General features: G+C 38.4%; 1 protein-coding gene across 7 annotated transcripts in view; it reads right to left on the bottom strand.

Annotated features, from left to right (window-relative positions):
• E23 (ABC transporter G family member E23) overlaps positions 1–21,127 on the bottom strand; it is a 268,872-nt gene that overhangs the window by 76,705 nt on the left and 171,040 nt on the right. The window contains exon 1 of one of the 7 annotated variants that reach the window (XM_071999708.1): positions 1,065–1,084. The exons of the other annotated variants lie outside the window; for them this stretch is intronic. The gene's annotated coding sequence lies outside the window, so the exon portion shown is untranslated. Of the gene's footprint in view, positions 1–1,064; positions 1,085–21,127 lie in introns of those variants that run through there. 7 annotated transcript variants of the gene reach the window in all.

The following is a 21,127-nucleotide window of genomic DNA, read 5'->3' as shown; positions in this document are numbered from 1 at the left end:
CAAAAAATTATCGTCCCTTTTCCGCGCAAGTGTATCGTTTAACTGTCTTTGTAAGATATTATATTCGATTAAACACCTCTAAAAACACCTGTCTGTCTTAACCACTCTTCAAACCAACTTAATCCACACCCTCTCGATCGTCACTCACGAAACACCCTTAGAATGTCCCATGCGTCCTTGGTCGCCGTCAACGACGTTCTCAGACCTCGAACACGGCTGACAAGGGCCAATTCGTCGACACGGATGGATTTCAATTCTCGCCCCGACGAGAGGAAAGGGGTGTCTGGTTTAATTCGCTGGTAAAGATTTTACGAGGGTCTGTCACCGAGACAAGACTCGTCGTCGTTCCTCTTTCGTGAAGACGAGACGCAACAACTTGGCGATAAAACCACCACGTAGACGTCTCACGACTTCGGTCTAAAGGTCGTTCGTCGAACGTCATGTGTCGGGGAAACGACGATTTTCATCGTCTACCGTCCAATGACAAAAGAGATCGCCATTGTAATTATGCAGTAAATAATTCCAATTTAATTGCAGTCCAGATGGATTGTTTGAGTCTCTTGACTCTGTTAAAACGAAAGTATTACAGTTGAACGCTTATAGACTTATGAATATATTATTATCGTTGCTGTTAAGCTGTATATTATTAAATACATATTTAATACCACGTGATATTTTTTTTATTAAAACGCACAATTTTGTTTTAAAGTTTATGCGATTATAATAGTCGAGCCTCGTAACAGTGTCGATGAAATTTTTTAATATTTTTTAATATGTTTGGAACGGTGACGTAAACTTTGGAACCAAAGAACTTGAACGTAAATAATTGCAGTGGACTATGCGAATTAATAATTCTAACGCGTGTCAATTTAAACAAATTTTGAGCTATCCCCATGGGAAAAATTTCCATAGAGAATATTTTAGATGGCATCACAAAGACGTATATAAAAAATACCGTATAAACTTAGTTTAACTTTGTAGTCTACGACATACGAGGGATATTTTCGATACTAAAATATGTGAAAACTGTTGCAATCAATGAACAAAAATTATAAAAGTGTTACTTGCCCAAAATAACGGAGAATATGAAAATCGTTCGGGGTTGAAGGGTAGAATTCGTACGGATTTGTATATTCTTACCTGTAACAGAAAAAGGAAGGAAAATTAGAAAAATGCAAACGTCGTGTAAGTGTTTCAAGTTCAAAGTTGGCTTGATTCTACGCGAGAAATACTGTAAATGCAAATAAAACTCGGCACGATAAAAGCTAAAAATAAAGAGAATGCCAATAATATAGAACTCATTCTCTTTTTTCTTCTCTTTCTTGATATTTTCCGATCGATTCGTCGGCACTCGGATACACTGGATTTGTTTAAAAAATAAGAGTAAATGATGGTTTCAATCAAGTGCAGTTAAAAATATTTTCATAATAATGCGAAATGATCTAAAATTTAATTTCGCGTAATATATTACTGGTATTACGATTCGTTTTAAAAGCCATCGTCTACCTTCTGAATGATTAAAAAAATAATGAAACGATGAAAGGAAATATCGGAAATGTCGATGGTTTCGTAGCGGATGGCTAAAAGATTTACTTGAAAATTTATATTCCTCTCTTTAGACAGAATCAGAGCACGAAAATGTAAAACTCGTTAGAATTTTCGTGATCTAAATGATCTAAATTAATATATATATAAATAAATAAATATATATATATATATTCACTGAGAAATGTATACTTTATATTTAAAGTGAGATTTCTAAAATTCGTATTTTTGTCTAATCTAATAAATTCTACGATATAATTGATGAAATTCACGATAATAGTATAATTCAATAATTTAGTAGGTTATAGGTAACATAAGATACTATATTTTTTAATGATCCGTTAAATTCTGAAGAAATGCGTTTACGTATGTATGTACATATATTGGGTTGGCAACTAAGTGATTACGGATTTTGTCAATACCGCCTAATGACAAAATCCGCAATCACTTAGTTGCCAACCCAATATAAAAGTTTAAAAACTGAAATTATTATCTATGAGAAAATGTATAGTTTCAAAATTATATATAAAATACAAAATGAAAAATATAAAGATAGTTGTTAGAAAAAATGAATTACAAAACGAATAGAGGAAATTAACGCAACAAACACAATCGATGCAACATAGTATATAAAAATATAAACATTAAACTGAATAGTAAAATTATATAAGAAAAAATTTAAAGAATTTCTGGCTCGAAGCAATGAAAATTACTTTAAATGACAACTGACTCCTAATGGATGATCGAAGGATTTTTCACTGATCTATATTTCGTTTCCTAATGTACCCTTTACGCAGAAACAGAGCATAACGATGGAAGAGAAAGAGAAAAATAGGAATACTGCTTCGAGGTGATCGGCGAGGCGTCGAAGATTCATAACGTAAAGTAACAGAGAAAAACAGAAACGAAAGGCATTAGTTATGCCCGACAACGAGCGGCCATTAAAATCGCAACGCGTTCGAGTAGCTTCATCATCGTCATCGTGATAGATTGTGGGCAAAGATCACCGTGAAAACTGACCTGTAGTTTACAGGCTGTTTCAGTTTTCATAGAAAATCAACGCTCGAAACTTAGCAAATATAATGAGAAATTTCTATAGAAAATTCTTCTCAAATCTCGTATTTATCACTAAGGAATTATAAAATAAAAATGTTTACGATTTTAATTAGTATGCAGAATTTATATTCAGAATTTGTTAGATTTAGGACGATTCGACTTTCACGCTGTTACGTTATTAATATCCTATTTCGGTGGTTTACCTGTTTGCAAATTAAACTTTTCAATGTAATCATATTCTTTCTTTATTTATTGTTGTTACACTTGCCTGTTTCGCAATTTCTGACATTGTCTGTTGTAAATGGATTTCTTTTACGAAATTCGTTTCGTTTCAGAGTTTTACGTGGTTATCGTTAAATAGACTAGAATCAAATAGAAAAGGACAAGAGCAGAATAAAATTTGTAATTAAGGTAATAAGAGTGTAAATATATGTTTGTCGAGTGATTAAAAGTGTCTTTGCGATAGTTCCAATTGTGCACTTTCGTATTATTTTTCCGTATAATACTTTAAGGAGTGCAACCTTTGATGGCCGCCGCGTTTTCCGTAGTTTTATTCTACTAGCTCTCGATCGCGTACGAAAAATGCTTGATATTCGTTACTAGTTGCTCTTTCTCTCTATCAGAATCCTTCGTATTCCATTTTGAATTCTTGATGTAGTCACTGAAAGTTCTCCTTGGAATATTCTACAATTAAAATATTATTATTCGAATCTCACATATTCAATTTTCTCAATTCCAATTACATAGCAACTATTAATCTACAGTTATTAAACTGCAGAGCAATGTGAACATTCCTTTCAGGCTGAACGCTTTTTCGGTTTATCTTCATACGAACAAAATGATATAAATCTGGTAGTTTGGTGAAAAATTGACCACACAAAAATCCCAGTGTACAACTAGTCAGTGTCAGCTACTAAAAATCCTTCGAAAAGATCTTCAAATTTCTCTCGAAGAATTTAAAGTTTCTCGTCGATCTTCGATAAAAGTAAAAACAGAAGGTGCAATGAAATAACAACTTCAAAAGCTATCTATAACAGCAAACACCAGGAAAAGGACAATTCAGACTATGAATTTTGACAATTTAGAGTACAGTGGCCCACGTTAAATGGATCGATTTCCGATAAAAGTAATGAAGTCTGGGCAAAGGTTTTTTTCGCTCCCTAATTGCTATAACGAGTACTCTACTTCCGATATCTTTCATATTTTTGTATATTTTGTACAAAATGTATATCGTACAAATGTATATGATATACATGTATATTACATTCTATACATTGTATTATGGATATTATGCACATTGTGCGCGTCTTTGCATCTTCGAATTTCTCATAAATGCACAAACATTCGTCTATATTTTATCGATAAGGAATGATCGATGTCGTTTCGGGAGATGTTCGACTCTATCGCTGCACCGCGGGTCGTCGCACGGAAAGTCGATCGTAGGACAGTTTCACCGTCCGGGAAAAATTCTACTTCTCTCTTTCCCTTCCTCTTCCTCCGTGGAAATCTCTTTCTCTTTCTCCCTGTCCCCACCAATTTCCCCTTTCATCAGCCGGCGTTCCGCCTACTCTTACTCACCTAATGCTCTTTTTGCGAATCTACCAGCACGGATCGCCGAGGAGGATGTAAATAAACAAGATCGTTATTTCTTTGCTGCCAGTGAGTGGGAGTTTATGCGTGCTGCTCGTGAGAAGGAGATAGTTTTCTACATTTTTCTAGATTTTCTGCTCTCTTTAGACAAACTGGCACGTTCTGCCGGATTACAAGGATGATTGGCATTTTTGTTCAAGTTCAAATTATCTCGTCTCTGTTTTCAAATGTTGCAGCTTTTCCTTCAACGTCATAGCATTTCGTTCGGATCCGGTTTATTTCTTGAAGAAAATTTAACTACTCGATCGTTAAGTCAATTTATAGAGCGAATTATACAGGAATAAGTAAGTTGAGTATGTTAGTGGCAGTTTACAGTTAGAAAGTCCATAACAGAGGAGTTTAATCAAATTAGCTATGTATACATTATTGAGTTTTTGTAAAATACCGGCTCGCATAGCGTTATTTTTTATGCCAATCTATGTTTATTATCCTTTGTTCGAATGCCATTCAAGAGCTGAATTTCAAAAAACCCTGGAACACGTGTCTATTTAGTTTCAACGAAGAGTTTGTTCGCGAATTTCCCGTTGTGTTTACCCGTTGACAAAAAAGAGATGAAAGAGTGAGAGACACAAGAGATGAATTTCGAAATTTGTTGGAACAATCGTGTTTGTTTATTTTTAATGAGAAGTTCGTACAGCGAATTTCATGTCTCCAACTTTGGCAACTCGTCGGGAGGTTTTGATATTCTTTAAACAAAATTTTATCCCTTTAAGGTGAAATTTCTTTTCATCCTTTTAGGATCCGTATTTCCAAAAATCCTTTCCTATGGCTGCGTCGTAAAAGAAGTACAATGTCCGACTGTCTACGTACAACGATTTTGGTCACAGCGTTGATAAGCGACTTATCGTTCTTACATTTTCTATACATTTGTATAGTTATATAACCTGTGAACCTCCTGTCTTTTGGTTGTCATTTTCTTCCGAATCTATTCCTCGTATCTTTCCGTCGCAGGAAAATTTCTCCAATTTGAGGCAAATATAAAGAGACTCGTTACCTAATCGTGCAACCGTACGTCAAACGATTCTCTTAAAACGCCAAAGTCCCTGTTTCTCTTGATACTAACGTTGAAACAAAAGCGAGTCGTAAAATGAGATAAGAAAATCCGTAGTAAGATTAATATAAAAAACAACGCGAAAATCCATCGACAATTCTACTCAAGATATTAACGGTTAAATGCATCGTACACCGACTCATCTCGTAAACGATTCATCAACTTTGCCTAAAACTAACCAGCAACCTGTACCCCTAAGAAATCATATTAGAAAATGCTGCATCAACCGAATCTGCTCTCTCCGTCGCAGAAATGTAGCGAACAAATCCCAGGCAATTCCACGGTACGTTCTAAACGAGCAAAACGATCGAATGATCGGCAGAGGGAGAAATAAGCCGGGGAAAACAAGCGGTCTCCGATAAACGCTCGAATAAAGAGGCACTCGGAGCAAACAGCGCCATAAATAAAAACGGACTTGCTACTCGACTGCAACAATCTTTCCCTCCCCCCTTTCTCTCTCTCTCTTTCTCTCCGTTCCTCTCTCTCTCTCTTCCAACACTTTCGATGCATTTCCCGGAGTGCAGAATGAACAAAGGACACGCGCCAAGGGGTTAAAAAAAAAAAAAAGAAAGCAATCGAAATCGCTCCGATAGTGTTGGACGACCGCGTGACATACACTCACATCTGTGCAATATATGCATACGTATATGCATAGTACGTATAATACACGTAACGTAGAGAGATGTGTGCAGTAGTATGCAACGCGTGTGCAATACTGTACTGTCGGTTGTTTTCCAACGTGCCGTTGACCTCGTGTCGCGCATGTATCCGTTTACGTGTCTGAGTGTGTCTAAGAGAGTGTGCAAGAGAGAGAGAGAGAGAGAGAGAGAGAGAGAGAGAGAGAGAGAGAGAAAGTGAGCGCAACAGTCGCGTTGGCGATGTGCATAAACAACGGTGTTAACTTCCTCGAGCGAGGAAACCAACGGTCGTGTTATCGAGGCGGTTGAGTACAATGTTGATAAGAGTATTGGGATTTTGCATCGATAAATTTGAAGTTTCGCGTGGTTTTCTTTGATTAAGTTTGTAATGTCGGGCGTGAATTTTTCCTTCATTTGAGTTTTCATTTATTTCACTTTTATTTCATTTTATTTCGTTCGCGTGGAATTGATTCACACACAGACACGCGTATCGTATGGAATAGTTGAAAGTTCTCTAAGAGATCGGACAATCCTGTTACTTCATACGGACAATCTTTCTCTTGTTTCTATTGATTTCTAGATACCACGAAGATAAGAGTATCGGGATTTTCTATCGATAAATCGATACTCGGTCGAGTTTGATTAAGGTGGTGCGGGATAGTACGATATTGAGCTATTTGATTTGGATAAAACCGGTGCGCACATGAGCGTAAAATGGTTTAAGCTTCTTTTTTTTTTTCAAGATTGAAAGACTGTGTTATTTCACGTAGACGGTTTTCCTCGTAGTTCTATTGATCTCCAAATACAACTCGAGATAACAGTCGTGTGGTTTCACGTCGATAAATTCAACTCTGCTTTGGTTCTGTTTGGTTAAGATTACGCGTGATCGTGCGATCTGAAGTGTAGATTATTTGGAGGTTCATCGAAATAGTTTAAAGTTAATAGGATAATTCAAAGTTCCTCTTGAAAGATCCAACAGTTGTGTAAACATCTTTCCTCGCGAATCCATTGATTTGCCATTAAGGTGCAATGCAGATGAAATTCTTCGGTTGTATGTGAATCTACGTCTATTTATGTCGATAAGTCGACGTGTGAATTAAATTGTAAGCAATCCTTGAGGCTGTATGTCAAACTTTAACTATGGCCTGACGTGCAATCATTTGGATATTTTACATATTTTTACGATACCACGTGTATTCTATTCTACGACTTAAAAATTCATCGGGTATTAATTATTCTAAAATTCCTAAGTACATAAATTTCGTATTAAAGTAGCTGAAATTAGTCGAAAGGGCTGACGACTATTTTCATCTGTTTCGTCAGCGAAATGGTACTCTGGCAACTTTTCAGTAGCTGAAGTCGTTCGAAGCGAATCGAGGGAAAGACTCCCCCGTAAGAGGCTTTTATCATCGTTGAGGTTACTTAATTGGGGAATAGTTTATCAACGCGGCGAGGCACTCGGGCCACGGCTGCGCTCCGCTCGATAAGCCGGCGTCCTTAATTTCCAATTATCCTGGTTATTAAGGCCGGAGAGAAACTTCGCGGATGCTTCCTTTCACATTGTATGCCCGCGGACTTGTTTATCGTCCCCTTTAATTGAACCGACATCGCGAGGCACACTTACTTACAAGTCTCTTCTTCTTCGCGAACCCCTTCGAGATCTGCATCCAGATCGAATTTCTGTTTCGATTAATTAAGTTCCAGATTGCTAGGTCGTTGTATTTTAATTTCGTAGTAATTGTAAAGTGGTCTTTGCGAAGGAATTTTTACGGACGCGAGTTTCTACGGGAACTGGTTTAATATTTCAAGCGAAACGCGTTAGGTCGATGAAAGGATACTTTAAATAAAATTGAGATACAAATAAATAAACGATTGAAATACAATTAAACCATGAAAGAGGGCGTGTTAAATTGTGACGAGCGCGATGAATTAACTTTTAGTTGTTTTAAATCCTCAGGTTGGATTTTCTTGCCGTGGACGTAAAAATGTAACGAGATAGTCTTTAGTTGAATAATTTCATTTTAATAAAAAGGGAATGCATTTAAAGAATTTGATTGCAATACAATTAAACCATGAAAGAGGGCGTATTAAATTGTGACGAGCGCGATGAATTAACTTTTAGTTGTTTTAAATCCTCGCGTTAAACGTTCGATTTTCTTGCCGTGGACGTAAAAATGTAACGAGATAGTCTTTAGTTGAATAATTTCGTTCTAATAGAAAGGGGATGCATTTAGGGAATTTAAATTAAGAAGAAGATCGTTTGGTATTTTATCTGCGTACAACGAATCGTTCGTTTGATTTATTTATCGAGTTAATTTCGTATTGTTGTTTTTAATCTTCTGTATTTTTTATTTGCAATGTTTAGGAAAGACTTGTCGGGGTTGACGACCAGGCTAGTCGCGAAATGCGGAGAAAATATCCGGACGCGTGAAAGTTCGCTTCTAATCGCGGATGCTCGCTCGCGGGATGCGGTTCTTAAACGCGATGCAGCGCTTTCTATCGTTTTCCTTTTAGACCTCGAGAATGTTCTTCGATTATCTTACTTACGATCATTTAACATTTTCTGTTCTCTAAACTAAGCGAAACTCCTTAGAAATCTTTCTTTCCACAGTATCTGTTTCATATAAATTAACGCTAATGTACCGAACGTTAATTTTGAAGAGGATACACAGCGAAATGATTTCTCGAGAATCGAATGTCAAAGGAAATTACAAATTCTCAACGAGAAATTATATTTCCAAGACACGACGAAGACGTTGATTAGTGGAATTATGTTAAATGGAATGACAATTTTTTCTAATAAAAATTTTGAACACAGCGGAATGATTTCTCGAGAATCGAATGTCAAAGGAAATTACAAATTCTCAACGAGAAATTATATTTCCAAGACACGACGAAGACGTTGATTAACGGAATTATGTTAAATGGAATAAAAAAATTATATTAAGAATATTTGACTTGAAACTGAGCAGAGATACAAGTCGAATCAAACTTCGATCAATTATGATCGAATAATAGAAATGTAAAAGACGAATGTCCGAAGATGATCGCTTTGAGTTGACACGGAATCAAATTTTCAGGAAGTTTAATACGATGAACATTTATGTTTAAGTTGAACAAAAGAGATCAGAGAGATCGATTTTCATCTAATCACACATCCTAATTCACCAGCTAAAGTTAGAAAAGCTGAAACTCGATGAACGAGGAAACTTGTTTCGTCTGTAAGGATTCTCTCTTAAATTCAATAACCTCGATGGCACTTCAAGTTCCAGAGCCACGTTCTTCCAATCGACCTCTTCTAATTTTTCTCCTTTCGTCGATAACTGCCAATGTGATTATTAAACTTAAACCATTGGAAATCGAAGTTTGGCAATTTCGGAAAATGAAAAAATTCATAATAAACGAAACGAAATAAGGTGATTCCGACTCGATATCGAAGGAGAAAATACGAAAAACAACGATATAGTATCGATTCGAATCGAAATTAAACAAGAGAGTTTGTCCTCGAACTTTGTTGCTCTTCGCGTTTATAATTTGCTATGGTTAAACTTGAGCCTCGAAATTAAAGTTTCACAATTAGAAGAAAATAAGGAAATTCGTAAAAAAGAAAAAAAAGAAAAAAAAGAAACCGAATGATGTGATTTCGATTCCAGGTAATTCGATATGAAAAGGGAAAGTTGGTCAAAGTAAAATAGAAAAAAGAAACGAAGCAATGTCGAAAAGTTGTAAGAAACTCAACATATCGTATTAATCCTGCCGCGATTCTCTAATTTTGTAATTTTCTGCCGCACTCTTACTCTTCTTTCTACAAATAAAAAGACTTTCAATGTTCCGAAGAAAATGTTCGACAAAATCGAAAAACAAGCAATAACGCTTATCAAAGACAATCTTTCGTATTTTCAACCTTAATTTTTCAAACTTGAGAACCTTCCCTATGTCGAAGAAATACGATTAACTGAAAGAGACGAGAAGAACGCATCGAAATTAAAAAAGAAAGCTCGTGAAATCGACAAGAAATTCTACGACGCTAATTCTAAGCAAAATATAACACGAGCTATTTAAAACAGGCTCTCCCCTAATTTCACCCCTTTCATCTTCAACCTCGAATTAACAGAATAATTCTCGTCGCAATCGTTAAACTTATACCTTGGAAATTAAATGCTGCAATGTTACGAGATTAAATTGATAGAAACGAAACGAGACGATGTGGATTCTAAGCGAAAATTACACGAGAGCAAATCAATCGGCAGGGACTCTCCCGTGGTTCCGCTTAATTGTCAAGAGAGGCCTGGCCGCCATTCACGGATCATTTTCGAAATAATACGTTGGCGGAGGGTTCGTTACTTCCAATTGACCGACTGGCCTAATTTCTACCGATTTCTCTCCGGCTCGCTGTTGCACTATGCGATGCAATTTGCACTTTGCGTGCACTTCGACGTCCGCGTCCCGACCATCGATCGTTGCAATTCGTTTCACGCCTTTATTTTGCACCTGTTGCTTGGCCCTTTTGTATCCAGGGCTTGTTGCATGTAGCAAGAAGAATAGAAAGTGCGCTATTTTTTACTTCCTCGTATCCTTTCAAGTCTTCTCGTGGATATTCGTGTGGACTTTTGGGGGATGAAGATTGGTCGATTAGAAATAAGATTGTAATTCTTCGTAGATAAAAATCGTTCGCGACGTTCTCTGATTCGAATCGGAGAATTGGCGAAAGGGTTGGATAATTTTGAACAAAAGGAAAATTAATTTACGTTTGTATATGAAATTTGTTGGGTACTTTGCTCTAGTATTTATATTGTTAAAAGTAATAGCTTAACATATAGTCGATGTTGTAAATGTAAAAAACGAGAGTGTCTTTACTTAAACGCTATTTTTGTCGCGAGAGGAATTTTAAATTGTAAGATCGAAAACTCCTTCGTCATTTATATGAATCGACGCATACGTATATATATAAATTGATATAAGTATTCGTTCTATCTGCAAATGTGTTTGGTATTTTTCCATATATACAAAATATGGCCGAATAACACGCACAAATACAGTGATGAAGCGAGTCCTGATGAAAAATCAAGAAGAAAGTATAAAATACAATTTTTCGTACGACTCTTAAAAAAGATCGAGTTTGAAACTTCATCGAGTATACTTGAACACGACTGGTTGCAGGCTAAACAGGAGGAAATAATCGGTGGGATATTATTCTACACGCGAAGATAAGTGAGAAATGTAGAGTAACATTTTCTCACAATATCTTTCGTTTACGAGAAAAATAAATTTGAAAATGTATTGTACGCGTCTACCAGGCCGGTTATTAACCGAACACGAAGGAACTCTATTTTCTTGAAAATGAACTTCGAACAACTTTTATTTCACACCTTTCACTTGTTTTCGCACGTGCAATAATCTGTTTCTGATTATTTGCTCGTAACTAGCCAAGTTCGCGTATACGTATCAAACTTTCCAAAGTTAATTTTCTCTAAAACTAAGTCTCGGACGAAAAAATGTTATTTTACATTTTCTTTTTATCTTCTCGCGAGGAATCATCTGATGCTCGCTTGTACGTGTTATTCGATCGTATTCTGCATAAATTTCATGGTTGTAGAGACTGAAGTATTCGATCATCGAGACCACGAAATTCACTTGTCGTATGCGGATCGAGCGTCTCGACGCGCGTCTTTTGCCAGAGCCGGCAGAAAATGTGCGATCTCATCTCTCCGGCGAAAGAAAAGCACACTTTCACGACGTCGGAACTCAACCTGGATTCCACGAGCACATTCTTCTGCCTCCTCCGAAACCGGAAGCCTCGTCAATCAATATTCCTTCTTTAGAAAATTTTATATAAATAATGTTTTTAAGATTTCACAAACGCGATAGAGTCATAGCGATACATTGCCATTAATATTCACTTCTGCTTGTTAGTATCTTAATAATAAAATTTGTGAAATAAGAGCTATAGTAACTTCAATTTTCCATCAACTCTAACAAAGCATTTTTAACAAAAAACATTCTGGTCCAAGTTAAAAATGTAATTCAACAAACTTTGTAATTCGACGAATGCGACGAGCCTGAAATACATTTAACTTTCGTTTACCTTTAATATCGGTTTGCAGAATTTTCTGCAGCGAATTTATTTGCAAGTATTTATTCACGACAAATTTGAAACAAACAGTATAGTTTCCCTTGGATTCTTTTAATAATTTCAGTAAAAACAATTTTCCAAACGAACATGAGAATGTAATTCGAAAAATTTGCACGAGAGGAATTTCGAAGTTTATTTTCAAATAACAATTTCATAAAGACGATAATATCGAATCTGAATGTTTTTATTTTCCGAAGGAAAATGAGAAGTTCGTTCTCGTTTAATGTAAATTTCCAGCTGACGATGTTTCGCAACGATTTAAAAATGTAACTGGGGAAATTCGCGTAAGATGAATTTTAAAGTTTGTTTCTTTGAATTTTGAAATCGCGTGGATTTGCAAATTTTTAATCAACTTCCTATGGCAGATAATATTAAATATGAATTATCTGACTTGCAGAATTTTCTGCAGCGAAGTGTGAATTTAATTGGACGGATTTATTCGCGACGAATTCAGAATTCGTCGCGGCACCAGACGAGGGTTTAATCGAGTTTCCGGTCCCCGACGCGACCTGTCGGTTCACATAATTGATACCTCGTAATTTCCCTTACGTCCGCCTCTAATTGCTCGTAATGAACACCAACGTTGATCAACATTCGCGGCCAAGAGGAAACGTTCGCCTGGGTTAGAAAATTGTCGCGCCCTCGTGATGGATTGCTCTGACGATATAAATCAAACGACACGTACATGCTATGAGTCTCGTCCGATTAGTTTGCAGCGTGTTCAAAGAACAAAGGAGCCAGTGCACCTCGACAATCGTTAGTTGTGCAATAAACTTGAGCTCTGGTGAAAAATAATTTCATATGACAAAATAGTAACGAAGACATTTAATTTTACTTTTCCAATTTAATTTGTTGCTTTACGTACATCGTATGGTATTTTAGGTGGAGAAGCAACGTTGTTACGTTTCGAAGCAACGAAGACTATTTTATCAAATTTTTTCAATTTAATTCGTTGCTTGATAAACAAGGAGGAACGTGTTATTTTATTCGTGCGATTTAAATAACTTTGACGCGGTATACGCAATAGGAAATGATCGTTACAACGAAGAAATAAAGAGAAAAATTTGCGAGTTCTGAGAACGAGAATATAAAGTTTCTGTGCATTTAAATATTTAGTGCTTTTTTATGTTTGTCAAACGTGTCCGTTACTTTCGCCGATACAAAATCGAAAAGAAGAGAAAGTTATTCTATAAATAAACCTACAAACATTTAGCAACGTCTTCCACTTAAAAACAAAGCTCTTAACCTAAAAAAACCATCATTGTAAAAATGTGTTAAAATAACCGATCTGTCGTAGAGTAAAAATTTCCCAATAAACAGAGTCGATGCTCGTTTCGTCCTCTTCAAACGGTCTCTCGCAACCGTCTCGATTGTTCCATTAAACCCGAACCAACGTAGCAACGATTTTTACCGAGACAATCGTTACCATTAATCGCTCATCTGTTTCTCGTTAACCAAATGGGAAGATCGAAAGGGAAAACGTTAAGGAGGATCTACGATAAAAGAAGCAAATCGAAACGAAACGAAATCGAAGCGAAACCAAACCGAAAGGGAACGAAGAACGAAGCGGAGATAAGAACGAGGCAACTGAAGCGAGAAAACGTGCAGCGTCTGTAAGTCAGAATTAGCAGAGTAAAACTACGAGAAAGGAGAAGCCTAGCGGCGCAATTAAGTCTTCAACGGAGAAGCGTCGTCGGGTTTGCGAGTTGCATCGAGATAAGCGAAGGGGGCCGCCGCTAATAAAACGCAATCGAACGCGGCGGAGGCAACGATGAAGTCATTTCGCCGCGATCCGATAAAAAATCGCGACAACCCCGCTGGTCGCCAGCAACAATTAATCCACGTCAGTTGCCGGTACACCCTGCGCACGGCACAGGTTCAACGACTGTCTTTTCTAGCGTGTACGGTGTACAGCCTCGTGTGCAACCCGATAGAGATGTTGTTTCCTGATGGTTATTATACGGTAACACGTTATCTCTTTGTAGATCGCGTCTCTTCTATTTTAATTCTAATTTTAGTCGAGGAAAGAACGAATAAACTCGTTTTCGATAGATTTCCTCTTCGGACTTTTTGTGGTTCGGAGCGTCGATGATTATTATTTATCGTTCGCCCGATGCAAATGTCGTCGTTTCAATTTTCTAATTCTATTGACTGTTCAACCTTTCTCTTAATTTAATAACGTTAAGGAATTTTCTTTGTAAATAAAAGGAACCGTTTTATCAACTGCTCGCCTTAGAACATCGAGTCGAGAATGATGATCACGATTCAATTTGACCAAGATTAATTGTAAGCTATGTACTTGTAACGAAGTTTGCTTTGAGTTCTAACTGTACTTTCTATTCTTCGGATTGAATATGAATTTTTTTATAAACTTCGCTTGGAATTCTAACTGTAGTCTCGATTATTCAGACTGAAGATTAACGAAGTACAAATTATATCAATCATCCTTACACTCTTACTTTTCGATTAGAGAAATTCCAATATTCTTTATATTCGACGTACTATTCTCTTATCCAATCGCACCGTAAATGGATCAGTCAAAAAGGTGCGAAACACCTCATATTTGACATGCAAATCCTCGACTATATTCGAGTAATCTTCTCTAATAAACGAACGAACGAAAGCAAATTAATTTCCATTAAAAGCTCTTTCTAGCTTTTCGACCAAAATATCTCAAAAGTCTTCATACTCGACGTGCTAACTTCTTATTCGTTAGACCCGAACAATCTCACGAATAAGCGAACCACAAAAGGCTAAAACTCTACGTATTTAACGTAGCAATTTTTTATCGCGCGTCTCTTCTATCGTGCGCCGATAAAAGAAATCGTTGCTTAGCTTGGACAGCTGCAGAGTTCGAAAATTGTAAACTCTAGAGGAGAGACATTTGAAAATTTCTAGAGAAATGTTCGCGAGTAATTCCATGGACGCTGTAAGGCTGACAAGGTACGCCATTATCCGCGAGAACACTACGACCTTCCGCTCGCAGCGTCGCAAAACAAGCGAAGATGAGGCAGCGTTGGTGCGAAACTAAGGCCAAGCTGATGGAGGCAAAAGTATAGTAATTTTGCCCTCTGACGCGAAACTGATGGAATTATAAATATAACGTTGTACGCGATAAAAATAGAAAACATAACGTAGACTTTCTGTTCGGTAAAAGCAAGTTTGAAATTTGTTGAGTCGTGTGACTATCAATGCAAATGCAATGAAGCTAACCGCCTCTAATAAACGAGCGAACCAAAACAAACGAATTCCGATGAAAACAGCGTCACCTCTAGCCCTTCCTTTCACAAAGCTCCTACTTCCACGATCAACGACCTCAGCATCGACTGGGAACGCGATTATCGGCCGCGTATTTGCATCTAACAGCGGCCGCAGTCGGCGAGGATGACGAAAGAGGGGCGAAACTATCTTTCACCAGAGGCGACCGACCAAAGCCGACCCAATTCCCCTTAATTGCCCGTGAAGGGAGTCGCGAGAGGCGCAAGAAATCGTTTTACGATCATCAGGAAGTACGTTTTACGAGCGACGCACGCCGGAACACGTGGTGAAGCCGATGAAAAGCAAACCGGCGCTGCGGGAAAAGTGTGCTGAAGAAATTCCCCTCGTTCGATATCGTTTCCTTAGATCGTCGCTCCACTTTTTCCTTTCCTTTGTTTTATTCCTTTCGGTTGTTTACTCGGTTATCTTCCGAGCGAACGATTAGAAAACATCGAGATGGAGGATCAGTTAGGAGAAAGAAATCGAGTTACGTCTGAAATGGATCGGGGAAAAAAGAGAGATTTCGATCTCTCGGTGTTAAACAGAGGAGGATACGGTGGACGTTGCTCTGGCTGATTATGGTTATTATCGCTCGCTCTTACTCTGACCTACACTGTAGGTATCCTCGGAGAATAAGGAGGATAGGTATATGAAAGTTGCAGATTTCGTGTTACCGATTGTTTTCGTTTTGGAAGGCGTTTCTGGGTTATAATCGAAACGATGATGAATATCAAAGTGGCGTGAAGAATAGATTATTACCTTGCAGCGATTACATCTTCGTTTCTATTCAGCTATCTATTTTTATGTAAAAAAAAAAAAAAGAAAAAATGCAACTTTTATCTAAGAATTTGAATTTTAATAAATATGTATAACATTCAAGTATAGAAATTCCAAGTATTCGATAACAATCGTTATAAGTAATTAGACTGTGGATTTTTCAGCGATTTCACGTTTTTCTGACGAAGACTGAAGAAATGGAATCTTCATAATAATTTGTTTACTAGCAATACTCCAGCTCGGATATTTTGTATATTTTTGTATATTATTCGCACTCTCTGAATCTTTGGATTTTTATTATTGTAAATGCAGAATCATATTAATAGTACATGGATTTTTGCGCGGAAATATCGCGTTATTTGAGAGCTATCTGTACCGACGCATGGATTATTTATATTAATAATCCAAGTGATAGTTGGTTATCGAATCTGCCGGCGTTAAATTCGACTCTCAATTCGAAACGACTCGTTTGACATTCATGGAACACGTATTTCCGTTTAATCTCGCGGATCGACAGGAAACCGCGCCTTCTTAATCGCTTGTCTCCAACCGTCTTCAGCTCGACATATTAGCGCCAACGAGATTCAAAGAATATTCCGAGAAGCTTATGATTAATGAATGTCGATCAAACATCCCAGGAATCTCGCAGATAATCGAAAAACAAGAGGATAATCGAAAATCGACGATGGATTACGCTTCTTCTCGTGTCTACGTATGTTCTTGATTTAGTTATTCAAGATTCATGAATAATTTAACATTCTAGAACAAGTTTATGTAACGATCTATTTGTTCTTAAATGACGCAACGAATTATTAGATCAAATTCATGTAAACCAATCGAAGTTAATAGCTACGAATAATACAAAGATTACCAAGATGCTGCCTGGACGAAAAGAAAACGCAACGATTTCAAGTTAAGTTACCGAACGTCAGAGTACTTTGTTCTAAGTTGTACTCTTTATTTTACTTAACAAATACCATCGATGAGAATATAAATTACGTAATTAACTGTTCTAATATTAATATCCACCTAACTCACAATATACAAAACCCCATTTCAAGCTTTAGAATTTACGCCATAAGGAGCTAAACTTAACGTTCAAGATCCAAAAATTACTTCGACCAATATATTTTTGCAATTTCCCATCTCAATGAAAGCAACTCCAACATAAAGAAATTGTGCATAAAACCAACCTAATACCCACCCACCCACGCAATCTCCCAAATGTAAAACCTCGATTAAACTTTCAGAATTGACACGTTAGGAAATCAAACATCCCTCAGAACACTCAAGATTCGAGAATCACCTGGTTCAATTTCCCCTTGCAACTTCCTATCGACGTAAATAATGCCGACTAACATATACAAACTACCTATCAAATCAACCTAATACCCACTCACCCATACAATCTGGCAAATACAAAATCTCGACTAAACCTTCAAAATTGATACGTTAGGAGACGAAACATCTCTAAAAACACTCAAGATCAGAGAATCACCTCGCTCAATTTTCTCTTTCAACCTCTCGCGGACGTAGATATAATAACTTTCATTGCACTTTCGTATACAAACTATATATATGTATAACCAAGCTAGTACTCACTCATACATACAATTTTTCAAATATAAAATCTCAATTAAACCTTCAAAATGGATTTCTTAACGTGTCAAACATCTGAGAGAACAGCGAATGCCCGAGAATCACCTGGTTCGATTTTCTCTCTCAATTTCCCATCAACATAAATGTATAATAACTTTCATCGCACTCTCGTACATAAAACACGCGTATAAAACCAGCCTAATACCCACCCACACGTACGATCTCTCAGAGCCACCCACGAACACGCTAACACACTAACAAGTATAACATATCAGAAGGAAAAATATAAAATACAAAATACCTCTCGACCAAAAGGAGGACCTTGATGTACGAGTTCTCGTCGATGCAGCCGGCCACCATGTCTACCGGAAAGACGGCGAAAGAGAGTAAGAAGAAGAGGCTAGAAAGAGACGCGAAATCGAACACGAATCGTCGAACGGGGCCCGCGCTAATTAAACGCGACGAACGAGAAAACCGTTGATATTCGTGTCGTCTGACCGAGTTCGTGCCTCTTGGCAAAATCCAACAATCCGACAATTGTAAACGACTGTGAGGAACGTGCGTCTCTCGTCACGTCGTGTTTACCGGCGAGCAACACCGTGAAAAACCTCCGTGGGCGTATGTATGTTCGCGGCCGGCCACGGATCGACGACTACGCCAGTGCACGCCGCTCCATCGACCATCGAGCGATCGATGCACCGCGTGCCATTCCGCGCGTTCTGGCGTTTCCTACACCGCGAAATCGATTTTTCTCTGGACGGTCGATCGCGTTGGTCGACGAGCGCTCGCGCGCTCTCGTCTCTTTTCTTCCACCTTTTACTGTCACGCGACGCCTGTTCACTGGATGGCTCCACTGTTGCCTGACGGCGAAAGGGGATAGAGGAGATTGCTTTTGGGACAGGCGGTGGGTGTCCAGGGGAGGGAACACGGTTTGATACAGTGGAGGTGGAGAATGACTCGTTGCGACGTGATTACGATACGTATATCCTCTGATGAATCGTTAATCGCGATACGAGCATCGAAAGTAAGTATTTCACAGGTTTTAGAGTTTCCGTGGATGACCGATACGATTGCACACCGGTGATCCATTTATGGCACGTGATTGATCGAATTTTCGAAACAACTCGCGGATGAACGTGTATCGCGTTTCGGTCGTTCTTTGGTGCTCAGGGGACAGAATTCAGTTTGATCCAGTGAAGATGAAATATGGTTTGTTACCACGTGATTACTATACCTGGCTCCTCCGACGAACCGTTAAGCGTAATACGAGCATCGAAAGTAATTTCTCAGTTTCCCTTCACATCTGATCAGATTGCTTCTCGCGATTCGTCTGTGACGCCCGGCGTGACTAATCGAAATTTGGAAACAACTTGAGTATGAACGCGGTTTTTTGACGTCCAGGCGAAGAAGCACAGACTGATCCAGCGCAGATGGAAAATGTAATTACGCTGAATCTACCAAATCCTTTGATCAATCGTTAATCGTAATACGAGCATCGAAAGTAATTTTCGAGTCTCTGGCGATCGTTGATCCGATCGCATCTCGTCATCCGTTTACGATTAAATCTCGTAAATCTTCGAAGAATGATATCCTAAATAAGGATCAACGCTGCGAACATCCATATGAGAATTTGCAAGTGTTTCATGCGGTTGAAGATCACGTGCCACCTTGTAAATACAAAAACTGTCTGCCCGCTGAAGGGCTTCCCAATGAAAAGCAAACGCTCGTTAATGACGCATAGTCCCTACCATGGTCGAAAAAGTCCACCTTCGAAGCCCACACTCGATCCAACAATAGACGCAACAACTAAACTCGACGAGTAAACGCAGTCATCCTACCGTCATTTGGAAAAATCATTCACGTATCTGTGCACCATGCATGATCAGGCTGTAACCAGTGTTCGCGAACCTCACGCCTCGGCTAACCTCATCCTAGCCTCGACTGTCTTACGTAAAATTCTCTGTAGACAACCATTCACCGATGGAAAAGGAAAAGGAGGATGAAAAAGGAAAGGGAAAAGGAAAAAAGGAAAAGGCGACGCGTCTCGAAAGACGGACACGCGTTTCTCTGGCGAGTGGAAGGCGGCTTCTCTGGAGAGTGGCGCGGAGAGAAAAGGGGCGACGAAAGAGATCACAGAAAGCCAGGATACGATAGAAAGAGAGAATAAGAAAGAAAGGAGAGAGAAAGAAAAATGGAGAACTGGTCACGCCCGGCTCGCCCAGGCTGGGCCTCGACAATCGCGACGTTTTCAGGGCGAAAAACCGACCCGGAACCCGGGTCTCTGCGCTCGCTTGCACTCTGGCTGGCTCTCGGTTGGTCGAGTCGATCGGTTGTTGGCTGACTTGGTTGCGTGCGCTCTCGCTCTCCCAACTGCGGTGCAGCAGGCCACGCGGAAGTGAACGGCGCTCTCCCGCGATTTTTCGGCCCAGAAAACGTTCTGGCGTGGGTGTCAGCCTGGATACCTCGTTCGATGCACTCCTGACTAGGAGGCACGGTCACCTTCGCGCAGCACGTGAACAGGTAAGCCAATTGCGGCTGCAGCTGCATCCATGGGTGCTCTCTGTGTATGTCTCTTTACAGGGATTGTCGCAGAGTGCTCAAACAGCGTACATCACCGTTCAAAAGTCGTAGGGCAATTGCTATTGGGATGGATATTCGTTGGAATTGATGTGTTTAATTAGAAGAGTGTAGTTAGAAAAATGGAACTTGGATGGAGATGTATCAAATATCGTAAAGTGTACCTTACGTATGCTTTGGGTAGTTGGGTATGCTTGGGTCTGTATACTGACAAAAGTTAAGTAAGTTTTGTTTATCAGGTTCTATACTTCATTTCCATAGTACCAAATTGTCATATTAGCATTGAAAATGCTTGGTATTAACATTGAAAATACGAAACTTATTGTACTTGCACCTGGTTAATTAGCGTGTAAATACTGTAATAAATATGGCAATGTCGTAAATACTTCTTGTAGCCATTGGAATACCATTTATCGTATGATAAGGAACTCGTATTTAATCTTTTCGATGTATATTGTCTGTGCATCGTACGATAAATGATAATAAAAATCAGTAGAAAGTGACCGACAAGTGGTTTCCTTCTTCATATTGTTAAATTCATTCTGGGAAAGATTAACTGAAATCCTGATTCGATTGAGTACGATCATGCGAATCTTAGGTCTTATGATTTGAATGAGAAACCATGGGTAGTGGGGTGAATCAATGAACTCCAGCTGTATGAACCGTTTGTTTCTCAATGGATTCAGATAAACGGACTTCTACGAGCTTGGATTTCAATGAGTTTTGTTGCAGATCAAAATTTAATGGCACAGGTATTATGGATAATCGAGTAACTAACTTGGAGCAAGATTGTTTTATGGAAGTTATCAGTACTTTTAAATTACTTTTAAATTAAAGACAGCT

The sequence above is a fragment of the Bombus fervidus genome, chromosome 3 (genome assembly GCF_041682495.2).
Source record: "Bombus fervidus isolate BK054 chromosome 3, iyBomFerv1, whole genome shotgun sequence".
NCBI classification, from domain to species: domain Eukaryota; kingdom Metazoa; phylum Arthropoda; class Insecta; order Hymenoptera; family Apidae; genus Bombus; species Bombus fervidus.
Note: the sequence above shows the minus strand (reverse complement) of the source record. Positions and strands in the feature narration are given on the sequence as shown.